The 6150-nt window shown below is 39.6% G+C and overlaps 1 non-coding gene across 1 annotated transcript; it reads right to left on the minus strand.

Moving 5' to 3' along the window:
- Nucleotides 1-2349: 2349 nt before the first annotated feature.
- LOC118147623 (U6atac minor spliceosomal RNA) lies at nt 2350-2475 on the minus strand. Its single transcript, XR_004734065.1, has one exon. It is a non-coding gene; the product is annotated as a U6atac minor spliceosomal RNA (small nuclear RNA).
- Nucleotides 2476-6150: the final 3675 nt, after the last annotated feature.

Consider the following 6150-nt stretch of genomic DNA (forward strand, 5'->3'; position numbering starts at 1 on the left):
GCCTGATCAGCATGGTGAAACCCTGTCTTTACTAAAAATACAAAAATTAGCGGGGTGTGGTAGTGCACACCTTGGAATCCCAGTTACTCAGGAGGCTGAGGCAGGAGAATCATTTGAACCTGGGAGGCGGAGGTTGCAGTGACCTGAGATCGCACCACTGCACTCTAGCTTGGCAGACAGAGTGAGACTCCATCTAAAAAATAATAATAATAAAATAACAAATAAATAAATAATAACATAATGTCATAGTATCCAGACTTTAATTAAATATCATTAGCTTACAAAGCAGCAGGAAACTGTGGCACATACAAGACCAAAAAAAGCCAATGCAAATTAAATTAGTAATTACAGAAATTATGGAACTAGCTAACCAAGACTGTAAAACTGTTAGGACAAATATACTGAAAGATGTAAAGGAGAACATGAACATAAGGATCTTCATGGACCCTCTTTGGAAAATAACCTCATGGAACTTCTAAAGCTAAAGTTATCCAAAGTAAAAAAACTTATTGAGTGATCTTAATTGAATGTTAAATACAATGGATTAAAATATCAAAAAACTTAAAGTCGGGCAATAGAAATTATAGAAATCAAAGCACAGATACAGATATAAAAAATACCACAAATGTTTTAAAAAGCTCAGTGAACTGTGGGAAAATATTATATACACCTATTTTATATACAAAAGTAGAAGAGAAAAATATTTTAATAAATAATGACACACATTTTCAAAATTTGTTGAGAATCATAAACTTGTAATTTGAGCCATCTGAAGATACAGGATGGATTCCAACTCAAAATTTTATTTAAATGTCAAGACTGATGATGCCTCACACATACTATGAGATTGTGAAAAGTTTATTACTCACAGAACAAAGCACCTAAGAAGAGTAAGGTAGGTTTCCAAAGCTGGTCTACAGATGGTGTTAATTTTATCCTTCCCCCAGAAACAAGTGTCAAAAAGAACAAATACATGTAAAAGTTCTTTTAAGAAGTTCTTGGAAGAACAGGGGAGAAAAGGAAGCTGACTTTGGGATTTTACTAAGAAGTGAGGAGGAGTGAAGTTTCACCAAAAAAGGGAGCATACAGGTTTTCTTATCAATTTTACTAGAGGCAGGCAGAAGAAGAAGGAATCCAAGGGATTAAAAGCTCTCAGCACTGAAACTTCAAACTGTAGAGTGAAACTCTTTATTACAATCCACAAATCTAAGAAACTTAAGAAAACCTAAGCAGGATAAGCCCAGAGAAAGCCATGCAGAAGCACATTATAATCATATTTCTACAGAATAATGTGTGAAACAGAACATTTTTAAAAAGCAAGAGAAAAAGGCATATTATAAACAGAGGGGCAGATATATAAGAATGACTACAGACTTCTTGTCAGAAGCAATGCAAGATAATACACAATAGACCACAATGTTTAAAGAACCAAATGAAAGAAAACCTCACCCCAATCCAATCCAACCAAAACAAAGCTAAAATTCTCCTTTCAGCAAAAAACTTCTTTAAAAACTGAGGGCAGAGAAATATGTAGATCTGTCTTTGGTAACAGCCAAGTAGCATCCTGTGTGACCAACTTTCCTGTAACTGACAGCTATACACTCTCAACATAACATAAAAGCACAGATACCTTAAGGCATTGGAGATTCACAGACGCACTAAGATTAGGAGGGGTAGTGCATACCCAGTGGAGAGAATTATAACTGAGAGTTGTCGTTATCACAGTTTTTGGCATGGACCATGGGAAAATCAGACACAAATGGAAAATGAGAAGAAAAGGGAAGAGAAAAGAGACAGAAGAAAAGGAGTCAGTTAGAAACTCCCAACATTGTATCTGCCTACATCTCTGGCTGAAAAACCAAAAGCAGCTCAGCCAAAGAAAAACAGTATCTTAACTGGGATCAGAGCTAAACAAAACAAAACAAAGCAAAACATAATTTTCAACTTGAGTCCAGCTGAGAAAATTTTTTGCTTGAACAAACATGACATATTGAGGGGGAAAAGATAACAGAAATCAGAATTTATAAAAGAAAAAAAATCTTATTTTTGATTTTTTTTTATTTTTTGAGACAGAGTCTTGCTCTGTCACCCATGCTGGAGTGCAATAGCATGATCTTGGCTCACTGCAACGTCCACCTCCCAGGTTCAGGCGATTCTCCTGCCTCAGCCTCTCGAGTATCTGGCATTACAGGTGGCTGCCACCACACCTGGGTAATTTTTGTATTTTTAGTAGAAACGGGGTTTCACCATGTTTACCAGGCTGGTCTTGAACTTCCAACCTCAGATAATCCACCCACCTAGGCCTCTCAAAGTGCTGGGATTACAGGCATGAGCCACCACACCTGACCAAAAATATTTTACTTTTGGTACCACAAAGCAGGTGGCAATGCGTTAACTGTGTGCGTGGTGTCAGGCTGAGGGCCCCTTCCAGCTTTGTCAAAGGGAGTGCTAACCTTCTCTCCTTTCATATGACACAGAAATCAGAATTTTCACAACTCCTTACTCATAATACCTAGGATAGCCCCCCAGCTAAACTGATGGAGAAATTAAATATAAGATGTAAATTAGGAATGTCTGGAATAGAAGACAGGACATCATGAAAGATACTACAGAAATTAAAAAGGAGTACAGAAAAATATTATGAACAATTCTATTCCAATAAATTTAAAAAATTAGATAAAGTGGAAAAATTTCTTGAAGACGAATTTAAAAAAACTAACCTAAGCAGAAATAGAAAAAAAAATAGACTTCTGTCAATTAAAAAAATCATATTCATAATTAAAAACCTTCTGAAAAAGAAAACTCCTGGCCCAGATGGCATCACTGGTGAATTCTATCCAACATTTAAGAAAGAAATAATTGCTATGCTACAAAAATTATTTCAGAAAATAGAGGAGTAAGAAACACTTCTCAACTAATTTTATGAAGCCAGAATTACCCTCTATCAAAACTAGACCAAGGCTTTACAAAAACGAAGAACTGTAGACAAATATGCTTCAAGGACACATACCACATATTACATACTTTAAAACTTATCAGCCAATTCAGTGTGCGCATGTGTATGCGCACTATGTAGGTATGTAAAATGCCATGTCGTGGCTAATTAAATGCAAAGATTGAGCAAGTAAATGCAAAGTTGGTTTAGTAGTCAAAAATCTATTAGTGCCATTTACCGTGTCAGCAGAATTAAGAGAAAATGCATATAGTCATCTCGATAGATGCAAAAAAAGTATTTGACACAATCCAATACGATAGAGAGCAGTAAACGAATCAATGTAAAAATCACCACACAAGATAGGTACTCCGATAATCAGAGAAGACGGAATGAAAAACAGCAAAGAATAAAAATGTAAGGTGAAACCAGGATAGTGAGCGGTAGAGGCTCTGAAAGGGATGCAGAGAAGGCGAGGGGGAGGCAGGAGTTAAGCAAGTAGCAAAGAAACTAAAAAGAGAGAAAATGGCCCGGCGCGGTGGCTCACGCCTGTAATCCCAGCACTTTGGGAGGCCGAGGCGGGTGGATCACGAGGTCAACAGATCGAGACCATCCTGGTCAACATGGTCAAACCCCGTCTCTACTAAAAATACAAAAAATTAGCTGGGCACGGTGGCACGTGCCTGTAATCCCAGCTACTCAGGAGGCTGAGGCAGGAGAATTGCCTGAACCCAGGGGGCAGAGGTTGCGGTGAGCCGAGATCGTGCCATTGCATTCCAGCCTGGGTAACAAGAGCGAAACTCGGTCTCAAAAAAAAAAAAAAAAAAAGAGAGAGAAAATGTGAGGAGAGATGTGAGGCAGGGAGAAGGGAGAAAGGTGAAGGCTAACAGAATTAAAGAGGCGTCTAAAGGATCTCAAGGCTCTGAATATCTAGAGTTTTTGTTTTTATCGTAGTATCCAGTGACCACTGCAATGTTTACACTTTCTAATATGCACTGTCCTAGCTGTCACTATCCTGATGAAGCCTGTCCCGGAGCACTGTTTCTCAAAGTATGGTCTTCACACACTTGCGCAGAACCACTTTAGCTGTTGTTAACGGGTCAGATCGCCCTGCTTCCACCCCATCTCTCCTGACTCAGAATCCCTGGGGTGGAATCTGGTAATTTCAATGTTAATGTGCACCCCTTGGGATCCTGATGCACATGAATGCCTAGAAAAGCAATTTCTTTCTTTTCTTTTTTTTTTTTAAATTATACTTTAAGTTCTAGGGTACATGTGTAGAATGTGCAGGTTTGTTACATAGGTATACACGTCATGGTGGTTTGCTGCACCCATCAACCTGTCATCTACATTAGGTATTTCTCCTAATGCTCTCCCTCTCCTAGCCCCCCAGCCCCTGACAGGCCCCAGTATGTGATGTTCCCCTCCCTGTGTTCATGTGTTCTCATTGTTCAACTCCCACGAACGAGTGAGAACATGTGGTGTTTGGTTTTCTGATCTTGTGTTAGTTTGCTGAGAATGATGGTTTCCAGCTTTATCCGTGTCCCTGCAAAGGACATGAACTCATCCTTTTTTATGGCTGTGTAGTATTCCATGGGGTATATGTGCCACATTTTCTTTATCCAGTCTATCATTGGTGAGCATTTGGGTTGGTTCTAAGTCTTTGAAGGATCTATCTATAACTAGAAATACCATTTGACCCAGCAATCCCATTACTGGGTACATACCCAAAGGATTATAAATCATTCTACTATAAAGACACATGCACATGTATGTTTGTTGCAGCACTGTTCACAATAATAGGGAAGCAATTTAAACATATAAACACATGCAGAAAATATGCAACAACGAATCACTTAATATGGTACAATCCAAGTGAAATGTACCATTTAATCTATATGCTGCAGACAGATTCTACAGAGAGGGTGAACTCCAACTTTTAATGTGTGAATACACTGACTGCCTCAGGTGTTCTACCATCTTCCAAGCTTCCGGCCCTTCCATCTCCTCCATAAATCTAGTCCCTGGTGAGCATTTCTCTCCTGATCTCCTGGAGGACTCATTGCCTGTGTTCTCCCTCCAGTTCCCTAATACAGTATGACCCGGCTGTTGTTGTAGGGTTGTTTGTGTTGTTTGCTCTCTCCTGACCTCTGTGGAGGCTCCTGCAGCCCCGAGGGTAGCCGTATTGCTCTGCCTGTGCTCACCTCCCTTCATCATATGGCCACACGCGAACAGCTGATTGATGCTGACAGACGGCAGATCACTGGTAGTCATTGTCAGCTGTTCTGTTTACAGAATCTTGGTTATGGGTTATTCAATTCACCAAGGATCCCAACCAAGCAAGATACTGGCATTTCTCTGAGTCCTCTCTCCTCTGCCCAAGTCACATAACTCTTTAACGCTGCTTGTTTTGCAAATCAGTCCTCTGCATGCCATCTCCACGCAGTTGTCTTTGTTTAGCTCTCATTGCTTATCATCAGGATTGAAATTTACAACTATTCTCCCTGCTTTTCTTCCCTCCATAGTCTTCCTCACCAATGCTGTCTGCACAATTGCTACAAAAGGAATCTTTTGAAAACATCCCTATGGTCTTCTCACTCTCTTCTTCAAAGTGCTGTAAACACTCCATTTATCTGTGTATTGCAGCTGGAGGGTCCCTGCCGAATGTGGAGCTTCTTTTTGTCCTGACTCCACACTGCCGGGTCATGTACCACGTGACAACATAGCATCAGGAGCTCAGTTTCTGGAAAATAAATAAAAAATAAGACCTGAGTTTGAGTCTCACCCCCGTTACTTATTAGCTCTTTGACTTGAACACATTACTTAATCCTCAAAGCCTCAATTTAATCTACATTAAGTAGGCATAATAATAGTGCCTGTGTTGTAAGGGGATTTCAGTGAATAATAGAAATAGTGCTTGAAAAGTGCTTAACATAGTGCGTGACCTAGCCCTGGCATATATGCTCAGTAAATACAAGTTATTATCATTATCTCACACTGTTGTGTCTTTATGCAATTCCTTCTGCTTAGAATGTCCTTCCCATCCTTGCCCATCGAGAAAACTCCTACTCTTTTTTACTCTTCAACTGCTGTCTGTTCAACTCCTGCCTTCTCCGAGAAGCCTAGAGAGTATTCACACCATCAGGCATTTTAAGCTCAGTTTTTTCGACCATCTAACTGGCTCCAGTGTAAGAATGCTAAAATATATGCCATCCCCG

This window comes from Callithrix jacchus, chromosome 14 (assembly GCF_049354715.1).
Source record: "Callithrix jacchus isolate 240 chromosome 14, calJac240_pri, whole genome shotgun sequence".
NCBI lineage: Eukaryota > Metazoa > Chordata > Mammalia > Primates > Cebidae > Callithrix > Callithrix jacchus.